Source organism: Arachis hypogaea, chromosome 15, assembly GCF_003086295.3.
Source record: "Arachis hypogaea cultivar Tifrunner chromosome 15, arahy.Tifrunner.gnm2.J5K5, whole genome shotgun sequence".
Lineage (NCBI taxonomy): Eukaryota > Viridiplantae > Streptophyta > Magnoliopsida > Fabales > Fabaceae > Arachis > Arachis hypogaea.
The window spans coordinates 97,608,330-97,624,028 of record NC_092050.1 but is presented as its reverse complement, the minus strand read 5'-3'; the positions used below and the strand labels follow the sequence as shown (position 1 = coordinate 97,624,028).

General features: G+C 39.1%; 1 non-coding gene across 1 annotated transcript; it reads left to right on the top strand.

The window, feature by feature from the left end:
* Nucleotides 1-2,347: 2,347 nt before the first annotated feature.
* On the top strand, nucleotides 2,348-2,455 carry LOC112753487 (small nucleolar RNA R71). The gene has a single exon (XR_003177872.1). It is a non-coding gene; the product is annotated as a small nucleolar RNA R71 (small nucleolar RNA).
* The last annotated feature ends 13,244 nt before the right edge of the window (nucleotides 2,456-15,699 follow it).

Below are 15,699 nucleotides of genomic sequence, written 5' to 3'. Positions count from 1 at the left end.
AGAGGGGGTATGGTTCGGCCATTATGGGTGGGTTTGGGTGGGAAAGTGGTTTGAATTTGAATGGTGAGGTAGGTGGGGTTTTATGAAGGATGGATGTGAGTGGTGAAGAGAATGGTGGGATTTGATAGGTGAGGGTTTTTGAGAAAGAGGTATTGAGGTAGTTGGTGAATGGGTGAAGAAGAGAGAGAGAGGTGGGGTAGGTGGGGATCCTGTGGGGTCCACAGATCTTGAGGTGTCAAGGATTTCTCATCCCTGCACCATGTGGCGTGCAAAAACACCCTTTGCTGCCAATCCTGGCGTTAAACGCCAGGCTATTGCCCATTTCTGGCATTTAACGCCAGCTTCTTGCCCATTTCTGGTGTTAAATGCCCAGAATGGTGCCAGACTGGGCGTTTAACGCCCATTCTGCTATCCTTACTGGCGTTTAAACGCCAGTAAGTTTCTCCTCCAGGGTGTTCTGTTTTTCATTCTATTTTTCCTTCTGTTTTTGCTTTTCAATTATTTTTGTGACTTCACATGATCATCAACCTACAGAAAACATAAAATAACAAAAGAAAATAGAAATTTAACATAGATAAGTAAAAATTGGGTTGCCTCCCAACAAGCGCTTCTTTAATGTCAATAGCTTGACAGTGGCTCTCATGGAGCCTCACAGATGTTCAGAGCAATGTGGGAACCTCCCAACACCAAACTTAGAGTTTGAATGTGGGGGTTCAACACAAAACTTAAAGTTTGGTTGTGGCCTCCCAACACCAAACTTAGAGTTTGACTGTGGGGGCTCTGTTTAACTCTGTATTGAGAGAAGCTCTTCATGCTTCCTCTCCATGGTGACAGAGGGATATCCTTGAGCTTTAAACATAAGGGAGTCTTCATTCACTTGAATAATCAATTCTCCTCTGTCAACATCAATCACAGCTTTTGCTGTGGCTAGGAAAGGTCTGTCAAGGATGATGGATTCATCTATACACTTCTCAGTCTCTAGGATTATGAAGTCAGCAGGGATGTAGTGGCTTTCAACCTTTACCAAGACATCCTCTACAAGTCCATAAGCCTGTTTCTTTGAATTGTCTGCCATCTCCAGTGAGATTCTTGCAGCTTGTACCTCAATGATCCCTAGCTTCTCCATTACAGAGAGAGGCATGAGGTTTATACTTGACCCTAGGTCACACAGAGCCTTCTCAAAGGTCATGGTGCCTATGGTACAAGGGATTGAGAATTTTCCAGGGTCTTGTCTCTTCAGAGGTAATTTCTGCCTAGTCAAGTCATCCAGTTCTTTGGTGAGTAATGGAGGTTCATCCTCCCAATTTCCATTACCAAATAACTTGGCATTTAGCTTCATGATTGCTCCAAGGTACATGGCAACTTGCTCTTCAGTAACATCTTCATCCTCTTCAGAGGAAGAATACTCATCAGAGCTCATGAATGGCAGAAGTAAATTCAATGGAATCTTTATAGTCTCAGTGTGAGACTCAGATTCCCATGGTTCCTCATCAGGGAACTCCATGGAGGCCAGTGGATGTCCATTGAGGTCTTCCTCATTGGAGATCACTGCCTCTTCCTCCTCTCCAGGTTCGGCCATGTGAGACGTGTTTATGGCCTTGCACTCTATCTTTGGATTCTCTTCTGTATTGCTTGGGAGAGTACTGGGAGGGAGTTCAGTAATTTTCTTACTCAGTTGACCCACTTGTGCCTCCAAATTTCTAATGGAGGACCTTATTTCAGTCATGAAACTTTGAGTTGTTTTGATTAGATCAGAGACAATGGTTGCTAAGTCAGAGTGGCTTTGCTTAGAATTCTCTGTCCGTTGCTGAGAAGGTGATCGAAAAGGCTTGCTATTGCTAAACCTATTTCTTCTACCATTATTGTTGTTGAAACCTTGTTGAGGTCTCTGTTGATCCTTCCATGAGAGATTTGGATGATTTCTCTATGAAGGATTATAGGTGTTTCCATAGGGTTCCCCTATGTAATTCACCTCTTCCATTGCTGGGTTCTCAGGATCATAAGCTTCTTCTTCAGAGGAAGCTTCCTTAGTACTGCTTGTTGTTGCTTGCATTCCAGACAGACTCTGAGAAATCATATTGACTTGTTGGGTCAATATTTTATTCTGAGCCAATATGGCATTCAGAGTATTAATCTCAAGAACTCCTTTCTTCTGAGCTATCCCATTATTCATAGGATTTCTTTCAGAAGTGTACATGAATTGGTTATTTGCAACCATTTTAATGAGTTTCTGAGCTTCTGCAGGCGTCTTCTTCAGATGAAGAGATCCTCCAGCAGAGCTATCCAATGACATCTTGGATAGTTCAGACAGACTATCATAGAAAATACCTATGATGCTCCATTCAGAAAGCATGTCAGAAGGACATCTTCTGATCAATTGCTTGTATCTTTCCCAAGCTTCATAGAGGGATTCTCCTTCCTTTTGTCTGAAGGTTTGGACTTCCACTCTAAGTTTGCTCAATTTTTGAGGTGGAAAGAACTTTGCCAAGAAGGCATTGACTAGCATTTCCCAAGAGTTCAGGCTTTCTTTAGGTTGTGAATTTAACCATGTCCTAGCTCTGTCTTTTACAGCAAAAGGAAAAAGCATAAGTCTGTAGACTTCAGGGTCAATCCCATTGGTCTTGACAGTGTCACAGATTTACAAGAATTCAGCTAAGAACTGATGAGGATCTTCCAATGGAAGTCCATGAAACTTGCAATTCTATTGCATTAGAGAAACTAATTGAGGCTTAAGCTCAAAGTTGTTTGTTCCAATGGCAGGGATTGAGATGCTTCTCCCATAGAAGTTGGGAGTAGGTGCAGTAAAATCACCGAGCACCTTCCTTACATTGTTGGCATTGTTGTTTTCGACTGCCATGGTTTCTTCTTCCTTGAAAAGCTCTATTAGGCCCTCTAAAGAGAATTGTGCTTTAGCTTCTCTTAGCTTTCTCTTCAAGGTCCTTTTAGGTTCAGGATCAGCTTGAACAAGTATGCCTTTATCTTTGCTTCTGCTCATATGAAAGAGAAGAGAACAAGAAAGTAGGGAATCCTCTATGTCACAGTATAGAGATTCCTTGAGGTGTCAGAGGAAAAGAAGAATAGAAGGAGGAGGTAGATGGAAAAATTAATTTTGAAAAAGATATGATTGAAAATTAATTTTGAAAAAGATGTGATTGAAAAGATATGATTGAGAAGATATGATTGAAAATCAAATTAAAAAGAGAAAGTTTTAAAATTAAAGTTGATTACTTGACTAACAAGAAATTAAAAGATATGATTCTTAAAATTTAAAATTTGATCCTTTCTTAATAGGCAAGTAACAACTTGAAAATTTTGAAGTAAATCATTAATTTTAGCAAGGATTTTCGAAAATAGTAAAAAAATGGAAAGAAATCGATTTTGAAGAGATATGATTGAAAAGATATGATTTGAAAAATATTTGATTTTGAAAAATTATGAAGATTTGAAAAAAAATTTGAATTAAAAACAAAATCTTCCCTCTAGTGTCCTTCTGGCGTTAAATGCCCAGAATGGCATCCATTCTAGCGTTTAACGCCCAAAATCCTACCTTTTTGGGCGTTAAACGCCCAGCCAGGTACCCTGGCTTGCGTTTAAACGGCAGTTTTCCTTCTTCACTAGGCGTTTTAAACGCCCAGCTTTTTCTATTTGATTCCTCTGCTGAATGTTCTGAATCTTCAATTCTCTGTATTATTAGCTTGAAAAGACACAATTTTGAAAATTTTTTGAATTTTTTTAATGATGAGAAATAACAAAAAATGCAACTAAGATCAAATGAACAATGCATGTAAGACACCAAACTTAGAAATTTGTATTAGAGGCTTTAACAAATTGAGAATGCATAAGAAAAACAACAAAACACAGAAAACAAGAGAATTTAAAGATCAGAGTACTTAAATCATCAAGAACAACTTGAAGATCAATGAAGAACATAATGCATATATTCGAAAAATGCAAGAAGAATAAAAACATGCAATTGACACCAAACTTAAAAATTGATACTAGACTCAAACAAGAAACATAAAATATTTTTGATTTTTATGGTTTTATAAATTTTTTTGTAATTTTCGAAACTTATATGGAAAAGAAAATAAAGAGAATCAAAACTTTTAATAAGAATTCCAGGAATCATGCAATGTTAGTCTAAAGCTTCAGTCTAAAAAGATTAGACATGTTTGGCCAAGTTTCAGCAGGACATTACATTCAGCAGCTAAATTGATGAGAATCAATCAGCTTTTGTGATGATAAGAACATCACCTTGAAACTCTAGAATCCATTCTTAAAAATTCTGAAAAGTACCTAATCTAAGCAATGAGATGAACCGTCAGTTGTCCAAACTCGAAAAATCCCCGGCAATGGCGCCAAAAACATGGTGCACGAAATTGTGATCATCAACAATGGCGCCAAAGGACTTGGAGCTCTCAAACGTGAATCACACTTTGTCACAATTCTGCACAACTAACCAGCAAGTGCACTGGGTCGTCCAAGTAATACCTTACGTGAGTAAGGGTCGATCCCACAGAGACTGTCGGCTTGAAGCAAGCTATGGTCACCTTGTAAATCTCAGTCAGGCGAATTCAGATGGTGATGGAGAATTGATAATTAAAAGATAAATAAAACATAAAATAAAGATAGAGATACTTATGTAATTCTTTGGTTGGAATTTCATATAAGTGTATGAAGATGCTTTGTTCTCCCTGAACCTCTGCTTTCCTATTGCCTTCTTCCAATCATTCATACTCCTTTCCATGGCAAGCTTTATGTTGGGCATCACCGTTGTCAATGGCTACTTCCTGTCCTCTCAGTGAAAACGTTCCAAATGCGCTGTCACCGCATGGCTAATCATCTGTCGGTTCTCGATCATGCTGGAATAGGATCCATTGATCCTTTTGCGTCTGTCACACGCCCAACAATCGCGAGTTTGAAGCTCGTCACAGTCATCCCTTTCCAGATCCTACTCAGAATACCACAGACAAGGTTTAGACATTCCGGATCTCAGGAATGGCTGCCAATAATTCTAGCCTATACCACGAAGGTTCCAATCTTAGATTAGAAAGCCAAGAGATATGCATTCAAGCCATTGCTAGTAGAACAGAGGTGGTTGTCAGGCACATGTTCATAGGTGAGAATGATGATGAGTGTCACGAATCATCACATTCATCAAGTTGAAGAACGAATGAATATCTTGGAGAAGAAATAGACTTGATTTGAATAGAAAAACAATAGTACTTTGTATTAATTCATGAAGAACAGCAGAGCTCCACACCTTAATCTATGGTGTGTAGAAACTCCACCGTTGAAAATACATAAGAACAAGGTCTAGGCATGGATGAATGGCCAGCCTTCAAACGTGTCTAAGATAGCATAAGACTTATCAAAAATCCTAGATGAAAATACAATAGTAAAAGGTCCTATTTATATAGAACTAGTAGCCTATGGTTTACAGAAATAAGTAATTAATGCAGAAATCTTCTTCCGAGCCCACTTGGTGTGTGTTTGGGCTGAGCATTGAAGCTTCCATGTGTAGAGACTTTTCTTGGAGTTAAACGCCAGCTTTTGTGCCAGTTTGGGCGTTTAACTCCAGCTTTTGTGCCAGTTTTGGAGTTAAACGCCAGAATTCTTAAGCTGACTTGGAATGCCTGTTTGGGCCATCAAATCTTGGGCAAAGTATAAACTATTATATATTGCTGGAAAGCCCAGGATATCTACTTTCCAACGCAATTAAGAGCGCGCCAATTAGGCTTCTATTGCTCTAGAAAATCCACTTCGAGTGCAGGGAGGTCAGAATCCAACAGCATCTGCAGTCCTTTTTCAGCCTCTGAATCCGATTTTTGCTCAGGTCCCTCAATTTCAGCCAGAAAATACTTAAAATCATAGAAAAACACACAAACTCATAGTAAAGTCCAGAAGAGTGATTTTTATTTAAAAACTAATAAAAACATAATAAAAACTAACTAAAATATACTAAAAACATACTAAAAACATACTAAAAACAATGCCAAAAAGCATATAAATTATCCGCTCATCAGTTCCCTTTGTCCCTCCAGAATTCTTGCTTGAAACTCTCTCTGTTGATCCAACATTTTGAGCTGGAAATTTTCTTACTTCTCCATCATTTGCTACTGCCAATGCTATTGTTGCTCACGATCCTTCAAATTCTGCTCTTGTTGCCTCAAGTATTGCTCCTGTTGTTGCTCCTGTGCTCTCATGTATTGTTGAGACATTTCTTCAATGGCTCTTTGCATTTGGCTTAAGTCCATTGCACCAGAAGCTTGTTCCCCTTCCACTTGTGGTCTCCTCCTTCTTCCTTGAGCTCTTCTCTCCTCTTCGAGTTCAGGGACACCATCCATTTTTTGCTTGGTGATTCCTCTGCCTTCTATTACCCGATCTGTATCTGCATCCTCAAAGAGTACTCCCGCTCTATTACAAAGCCTCAGAATGGTACTTGGGTGGCCAAGCTTGCTTGATTTGCCAGTATCCTCAACCATCTCTTGAATGCTATCCGCGATGAGCTGTGGGATATTGATTTCTCCTCCCCTTTGGCTTCAGGTATGAGATCCATTCTCTTCAAGCAGCTTGGATTTCCTTCCGAGTCCATTTTCCAGTCTTTTCCTTCAGGGCATAAACCACTTAGTATCTCATCAGGATCATTTTCACCTTGCATTCTGTCATCAAAGCTGGGTTCTCCATAGGTTATCACTTTTATATGCAAGACTCTCATGATGGATGATGGGCTGAAATCTACCTCAACCCCCCTAACATAGCTCTTGTAGGGAGGGTTGGTCTTGCTTGACCTCACAGCATTTGCATAGAACTCTCTTATCATGGTTGCACTTATGTCTGTGAGAGGTTCACATAGAAGTTTCCATCTCCTCTCTACAGTTATTCTTCTCATGATGGGATATTCTCCATCTTTCAGTCTGAACCCCATCTCTGGAATGACTTTCTTTGATTCCATTAGCCTATAATACCTTGATTCATGAAATTGAGACTTAAATCTCTTGGTATCATAGGTTGGTGGTTCGGCTACAGCTGGTTCCTTTCCTTTCCTTCTTCTGGAACTTGATGAAGCCATGAATTAGGAAGGAAAGAAGGGAAAATAAAGGATGAAATTTGGTTTTGGTACGGTTTAAGATGGAAGGAATGGGAAGTAAGGTGTTGTGTGATGTCTTTGGGTGAGAGAAGGATGATGCAACGTGTTTGGGATGAATGTATGAAGAAAGTAATGATATGTGAGATTGAAAAGTGCTACTACCAATTTATAAAAAGGAAGGCAATGTTGGAGGGAGGCATAGGTTCGGTTATGTGGTAATGAAGGGTGAGGATTGAGCAAATTATTGTTGAGGATCCATTAAATGGATGGCCTGCATGTGGAGATGGTTGAAGACAAGGATTGCTCCTCCATTGGGCACATGGTTCGGCCTTCTAGGTGCTGGTTCCTGTAGCGTTGTGCTTCCCCAAGCATGCACATGTGACTTGCTTTCCTCCTTTTGTGACAACCGAAAATGCATGCATTCTTTTGTCTTTTTCTCAATCTCCTTCACTCCTATCCACGTGAATCAAGGCAATAGTGAGCTCAAACTTTAAGTTTCATACGGTGGTGGTGTGGTGGTGTAATATATATAAAAAAAATGTTGCTATGTGTTCCTCATTTATGAATAAACAACCATGCCCCTTAGAAATTGAACAAAATTTGGTGAACACCAAACTTGTTTTCTTCTAAGTGATCCATATAAAACCCAATGAATATCTGTCATAGTTGGTATATTCCTTATAAGGAACATTTTATTTGCTACCATGTGATGATTAGACTTTTGTGTGGTTTAGAATTTCACAAATGAAATCTCGTTGTAATATAGCTCCTAAACCAAGCAAAAGTCCTTTCATACAAAAATTTATTTGTCACTAGTACAAACCCCTAAATTTATAAATCAAAGTATTGAAACCTCGGGTCGTTCTCCCTAGGAATCACAATGAAGTGTCTTGTTATTGGTTATGAAGTATGTTTTGGGGTTTTTGATAAGAGACATGAAAAGTAAATGGCAATGAATTAAACTAATAGCTAAAAAGGCCTTGGCAAGGGTTGGTGGTCAAGGATCTCTATCCCTATCACTAACCACAGCATGAGAATTGGCAATGATCAACCCACTAAGTCATCCTCTAACTAATAATGGAAAGTCAAGTGAGCTATGTCAATCCAAGACCATAAGTCCTAGTTCTCCACCAAATCAATTAGTGAGATCTAGCGTTAATGGCTCCCAATCGTCAATCACTTGGGCATTAGTAACTCAAGAGTTCCTAAGTTACCTTCCCAAGCCAAGAGCACTAAAATCTACTCTAAAATCTAACCAAGCATTTTCTCAAACACTTGGAAGGCACAAAAGGAAAGCATAGTAAATTGCAAGAATTAAAGGAATCTACAACTACAAAAGTAAGAGATTAACAATAGAAAGGCAAAACAATAGAAAAGTAAACTCATAACTAAAAGAAGCATTTTAACAAACACATAAGGGGAATAAAGTAAACAACATCAATTGTAAGAATTAAAGAGAGATCTAACTAGAATAGCAAGAGATCAACAATAGAAAAGGAAAATAATCATGAAACAACAAAGAACATACCAATTGCATTGAAGAAGAAATGTAGATCTACAAAAGAAAGTTCTTAAACTACAACTAACAATACAAAGGAATTACAAGAGAAGAAGAATTCTACAACTATAAGAGAACAATTAAGGAAGGCAAAGGAAAATTAGAAGAGAGAAGAAGAGCTAGATCTAGATCTAAAACCTAATCCTAATTCTAGAGAGAAGTGAGAGCTTCTCTCTCTAAAAATTACCTAAAGCATGATAAAACTAAAATAAAACTAAACTAATGACTAGATGTCTCATCCCTCTTCAATCCTTGGGTCAAATAGCATCAGAAATGAGTTGGATTGGGCCCACAAGGCTTTAGAATTTGCTGGCCACGTATTGCTTTAAGTGGATCATATGGCAGCAACGACGCGTGCGCGTACAGTGCACGTACACTTCACCATACGTGTAGCAACTATGGCAAATCTTATATCATTTTGAAGCCCCTGATGTTAGCTTTCCAACGCAACTGAAACTGCATCATTTGGACCTCTGTAGCTCAAGTTATGATCAATTAAGTGCGAAGAGGTTGGCTTGATAGCTTTTGCGATTCCTTCATTTCTTCATGAGTTCTCCATTTTTACATGCTTTTCCTTCATTCCCTTGATCCAATCTTTGCCTTCTAAATCTGAAATCACTTAACAAACATATCAAGGCATCTAATGGAATCAAGGTGAATTAAATTTAGCTATTCTAAGTCCTAAAAAGCATGTTTTCACTCTTAAGCACAATTAAAGGAGAAGTTATAAAACCATGCTATTTCATTGAATAAATGGGAGAAAGGTTGACAAAACCCTCTAAATTCAACACAAGATAAACCCTAAATATGGGGTTTATCACCATGCTACCATAAACTCATAAAATGATGCAATGTATGGTTTTTCTATTCATGAATTTGAGCCTTTGAGTAAAAATGATTTTCTTGAAATTCATAGCATATATAGACACCAAACTTAAGGTTTGGCTATATACTTAAACAAAATGAATGAGTATATATCCCAAAATGGTTCTATGATCAATTATGCATGAAAAGCTACTTTAGAGTACCTTTAGGCACACCAAACTTAGGAATCAAGCATATGCTTCAAAAATGATGTGTGCAGTTATCAAATCTACTCATGAGAGCTCAAATTTATGCTAGAAGAACCATCAATTATTGAAATTAAAATAAAAGCAAGAATATTAAATCATGGGCTGCCTCCCATGGAGTGATCTTTTATTGTCACTAGCTTGACATTGGTCCCTTGTTAGGGTGGCTGATGATGTGGTGCCTCAGTTTGTCTCCTCTCACTGTGAGCCTTCTTCTTGTGCACTGATGATCAATCTCCATATGCTCCACTAAGAGTATCTTATTTACAATATAGTAATAATCAGTTTGTGGATCTATCTCCAACTGCTGGTATATCAATCTTACTATGTCCCCTTTTGAGAATCCTTCAGTTGGTATCCTTTTGTTCTTCCACCCTTTTGGAACCTTTTTCTTGCTCTTCTTTCCCCTTTTTGGTGGATCTTCTTTCTTTACATTAGGTTTTATGTCAGGGACTTCCTTTCCAATGATCAAATCTTCAATCTCTTCCTTCTTTTTCTTCTCAGCCTTCACATGTTCATTTTCCTCTTTTTCTTTTCCAATGTCCATCTCTTACTTCACAGGTGAGCTGAGGAGTGTCTCCTTGGCTTTTTCTTTCCAATGTACATCTTCTTCTTCAACCCTCATGTAGCTTTTCTCTTCAATAGTGTGCTGTATTTCTTGGAAGACATTCAGAGTGATCTTCTCATCATTTACCCTCAGAGTCATTTCTCCTTATTCAACATCAATGATGGCCCTTGCTGTAGCCAAGAAAGGTCTTCCCAATACAATAGAGTCATTCCCCTCTTCACCTAAGTCCAGGATTACAAAGTTTGTTGGGAATATGAAGTTCCCTACTCTGACCAAGAGATTTTCAATCACCCCCTTGGGAATTACCAGAGATCTATCCACTAGCTCCAATGACATCTGTGTAGGCTTCACTTCTTCTATAGATAGCCTTCTCATCATAGACAGAGGCATGAGGTTGATACTGGAGCGCAAATCACACAGTGCCTTGTCAATGACTGTGTTACCAATGGTACAAGGCAAGTAGAAGCTCCTAGGGTCTTTGAGTTTTGGTGGGAGGCCTTCTTGAATCACTGTACTACATTCCTGGGTTAAGATCACTGTCTCCTTCTCATTCCAGCTCCTTTTCTTATTGATGAGCTCTTTGAGAAATTTTGCATATAGAGGCATTTGTTCTAGAGCTTCAACAAGTGGAATGTTGATCTCCAGCTTCTTAAAATCTTCTAGGAATTTGGAAAACTGTTGATACTTGATCTCCTTCTGAAATCTTTGAGGATATGGCAGAGGAGATGTGTGAGTCTTCACTATCTTCCTCTGATCTTGTAATTCCTCCTCTATGATTTCCTTTCCCTTCTTTGAAGCTTGTGGCTGTTCCTCTTTCTCCTTGAGCTTCTCTTGGTCTTGCTTGTCTTTGAGTGTCACTTCTTCCTTGCTGCTAGCCTCATCATTTTTAACTGGCCTCTTGTTAGTTTCTTTGTCATTCACCAATGTTCTTCCACTCCTTAATTGGATGGCTTTGCATTCTTCCTTGAGGTTGGGAATGGTGTCACTTGGTAATGTATTGGGTGCTCTTTCAGCCATTGTTTGCTTGGACAGTTAACCAATTTGCCTCTCCAAGTTCCTCAGTGAAGCTTCATGGTTTTTGTTGGCTAGTTCTTGATGCTTGATCATCTTCTCCATCATCATCTCCAAGTTGGAGATCCTCTGTGATTCATGGGGTGGTTGTGGTTGATTATAGGATGTTGAGGGTGGATGATAGTTATTTTGGTTAGTGGATGAGTTGTTGGGTGGATAGTAGTTAGGCTGAGGTTGATTGTTTTGTGGTTTTCTGTATGGATTTTGGTTAGTGTTTTGATGGTTTGTGTTTCTGGAATTGTTCTGGTTTGAGTTTCTTTGCCAAGGTTATTGGTTTTGGTTCTCTCCCCATTTCAGATTGGGGTGGTATCTCCAGGATGAATTGTAAGTGTCTCCATGGAAGTCATTTGGTCCAGGACCTTGATTGTGCATGTACTGCACTTGCTCTTGCTGCTGCTCTTCATAATTTTCCTCCTGCAGTCCCCAAACCACTGATGGTTGGTTAGTTGTGCTCACTGCTACAAGTTGTAATCCATCCAATCTCTTTGACATTGATTCAATTTGCTGTTGAAGCTGCTGGTGCATGAGTTTGTTCTGAGCTAGTATGATATCAACTCCTTCAAGCTCAAATACACCTTTCTTTGGAGCTGCTTGCCTTTCAGAGGAGTAGAAGTACTCATTGTTGGCTACCATGTCTATGAGATCATGTGCCTCTTGAGCAGTTTTCATCATTTGCAAAGATCCTCCTGAGGAATAATCCAAAGCTTTCATTGAAGGTAAGGACAAGCCTTCATAGAAATTCTGCAACTCCACCCATTCACTGAACATTCCTTCTGGACATCTTCTGATTAGAGCTTTATACCTCTCCCAAGCTTCATACAATGATTCTCCTTCCTGCTGTCTGAAGGTTTGAACATCAGTTTTAGCTTGATAACTCTCAGGGGTGGATAGAATTTGGCTAGAAATTTGCTAACCAAATCATCCTAGCTGGTAATGCTCTCTTTAGGGAAGGTTTTTAACCAATGTGTGGCTTTGCTTCTTAGTGAAAATGGGAATAAAAAAAGCTTGTATATGTCAGGGTGGATTCCATTGGTTTTGATAGTGTCACAAATTCTTAAAAACACAGAGAGGTGTTGGTTTGGATCTTCAGCAGCACTTCCTCTGTATTGACAATTATTTTGAACCAGGATAATCAATTGAGGCTTGAGTTCGAAGTTATTGGCATGGACATTGGGGGTTAAGATGCTGCTCCCACAATTTCTTGGGTTGGGGATAGTGTAGGAAGTTAAGACTCTTCTCTGAGGCTGGCCATTATTGTTAGCCATACCATCAGTGTGATTTGGGATGTTATCCTCCATCACTTGATCCTCTCCTTCTGATTCCGATTCTCCTACAACTCCCTTTCCCCTTGCCTCTCTTCTTAGTCTTCGGAGGGTTCTCTCGTCAAGGTTACAAGAGGTGGAGACCTCTCTCCTTACTTCTGTCATACACACAAAACCAGAAACCAGAGACAATTTACTCTACTGCTAGAGTGATATTAAGGTTAGCTTAAATAAAAACTCAAACAGTTAGTGTGCTTAGTAAAAGAAAAAGAAAATGCTTAATCTAGATTATCACCCTACTTAATCATTGTCAATCTAAATCAATCCCCGGCAACGGCGCCATAAACTTGATGAGGGAAAAAAGATTCCACACAAAACTCACCGGCAAGTGTACCAGGTCACATCAAGTAGTAATAACTCACAAGAGTGAGGTCGATCCCACAGGAATTGATGGATTGAGCAATTTTAGTTAGGTGATCAATTTAGTTAAGCGAATATTTGATGATTTGAGTGAAACTTGATTAACAGAAGCTAAATTGAAAGTAAATAAAAGGGGGAGGATGAATTGACTGAATCTTAAAGTGCAGAAGGAGTAAATTGTAGAAATTTAAAGTGCAAGAAAGTAAAAGAGCTGAAATTTAAATTGCAAGAAAGGTAAATGACTGAAACTTAAAGTGCAAAAAACTTAAATTGCTGAATCTAAATTGCTGGGAAATATAAATTACTTGAAGAATACAAGGGATTTGGGTGTTGGGATTCAAATTGAACTAGAAAATGCAAATTAAAGTAAATCAGAGAGCTATGAGATGAAGAAAATTAGATCAGGATCTCAGTAGCAAAGCAGAAATGGAAAATTGCTTGAAGAAACAAACAGTAAGAAAAACTTAGATCAAATGTGAAATTCTAAGAGATAAATTGAAAATTGCAGAAGAGCAACAAGATCAGAAAGCAGATCTAGATCTCAATTGCTCTCTTGACCAAACAGACAAGAAATTGCAGAAGAAATGAAATGAAGAAGGAGAAGAAGATGGAAATCTAATTCTCCAATTCTCAGAACTATAAGACTGAAAAGCAAAAGATGATTCTCAGATCAAGAAATTCAATCGGGTTCTTCAATCTGAATTTAAAAACCCAAAACAGAAAGTAGAGGTTGCAGAAACAAGAATAAACAAAAAGAAAACTAGATCTAATCCCAATTCCCAAATTCCAAATGAATATTAAAAGTGAAAAACTAAAAATGAGCAAAAAGGTTCCTCTCTAATCAAATTTGTTTCTATTTATACACTTTCTATTCTCAATCTTCAAAACTTGGAGTGGGCTTTTTAATTTTGGCCTTGAATAAAATTGGGTTGGAGATGCATGCTCCAGTGGAGCGCTCCGTTTGGAAAGTGAACTTGGCGTTCACTTCTCCCTTGGTGCGCCTTTGTTGTGCCTTTTTGCCTCTAGCGTTCACTAATTGAATGCTACGCTCAAATTTTGAGCGCCACACTTGGTTGGGTGCTGCCTTGGACACGCGCATTGTTTCCCTTGGCTCTTTCTCTTCGAAAACGTTCACTAAGTGAACGTGGCGTTCACTTTTTGAACGTTACCCTTTGTTGCACACCTTGGTGCGCTTGTTTCCTTGGTGCGTGATGGTCTTCCTTGGGCGTTCACTTATTGAACACTGCGTTCAAAGTTTGAACGCCACCCTTTGCTTCTTTGGTGCATTTGGCCTGAGCTTCCTCCCCAAGGCTTGAAACCCATGATAAAGTTCATAAAGTGAACGCCAGGTTCACTTTTTGAATGCTATCCCTTGCCTCTTTGATGCGTTGTATTAGTGAACTCCAAGTTCACTCTTTGAATGTTGCTCCCTTGATTGGCCTCCCCTTTTTCTTCATTTCTTCACCTACAAGAAACCAAACAAACAATCAAAGTATTACCAAATTCACAAGGTCTTTGCATTATTCATGAAACCAATTAATTCTAGCATAAATTCTATGATTTTATGTAAAATAAATGATAGTTGATTGATTCAAGATAATCATGAAAATCCACTCCAATTACTTACTTATTGTGCAAGAAAGTGCACAAGAGAATTATTGTAAAACTAGCATAAGATGACTTGTCATCACCACACTAACTCTCAGGATCTCAATTCTTCCCGAATAGTATTGATCAAGAGAGTAGTGAAGGATAGAGCTCCAATTCTAATGCAAGTGATTCCCCTTCCGAGGCTCACACAGGCATTCACTGAATTAAACCCCCTTCCGAAGTGAGTAATTCACAATGAAAAAAGAAGATACCCAATAGCTACACAAATGAATAGAGAAGAAGAAGAATTTCATTGATTCATTGGAATTACAATAGAGCTCCTCCCCCTAATGAATTTGGAGCTTATTTCATCATTGCTCTAGTACAAAACAAAAAATAAAAAGTGCAGAAAATGAAGAACAGAAGGAAAATAAAATAGAAAATAAGTGCAGAGTGTTTCTGTTTGAGTCCCTGACTCTCTTGCCTTCCAATTTCCAATCCACTAACTAGCCTCCTTCTGAAATAAAATTTTCCTCCCTTTATACACTTTCCAATTCAGTCATCAAGTACTTGGAGTGGGCTTTTTGGCCTTTGTTGAAGTGGGTCAGGAAAGGTCCGTATTGGTGCTTCCATGCAACTTCATGAGAACGTAGCGTTCTGAAGGAGAACGCAACATTCATTTACCGACACGTACGCGTCTCCTGCGCGTGTACGTCCTTGCCTGTTCAGTGCTCATCACGCGTACGTGTGCTACACGCCCACGCGTCCTTTAGTAGCGCTCTCCAAACGAGCGTAGCGCTCTTGCAAACAATGCTCCTCCATGCTACACGTCACCCACGCGTAGGCGTGGCCTTCAGAAAACCATTTTCACGCTGCTGCTTGGTTCACGCGTCCGCGTGCTTCTTCTAAAACGCCCCTTTCATGCATACGCGTCATGCACGTGTACGCGTCGGTGGCAAATTTTGGATCCCAATTTTTGAAAGTGTCGCAGGCACTCATTTAGAGAGAACGTAGCGCTCTCTTGTAACAAGCGCTAACCATACCTACGCGTACGCGTCATGCACGGGTAC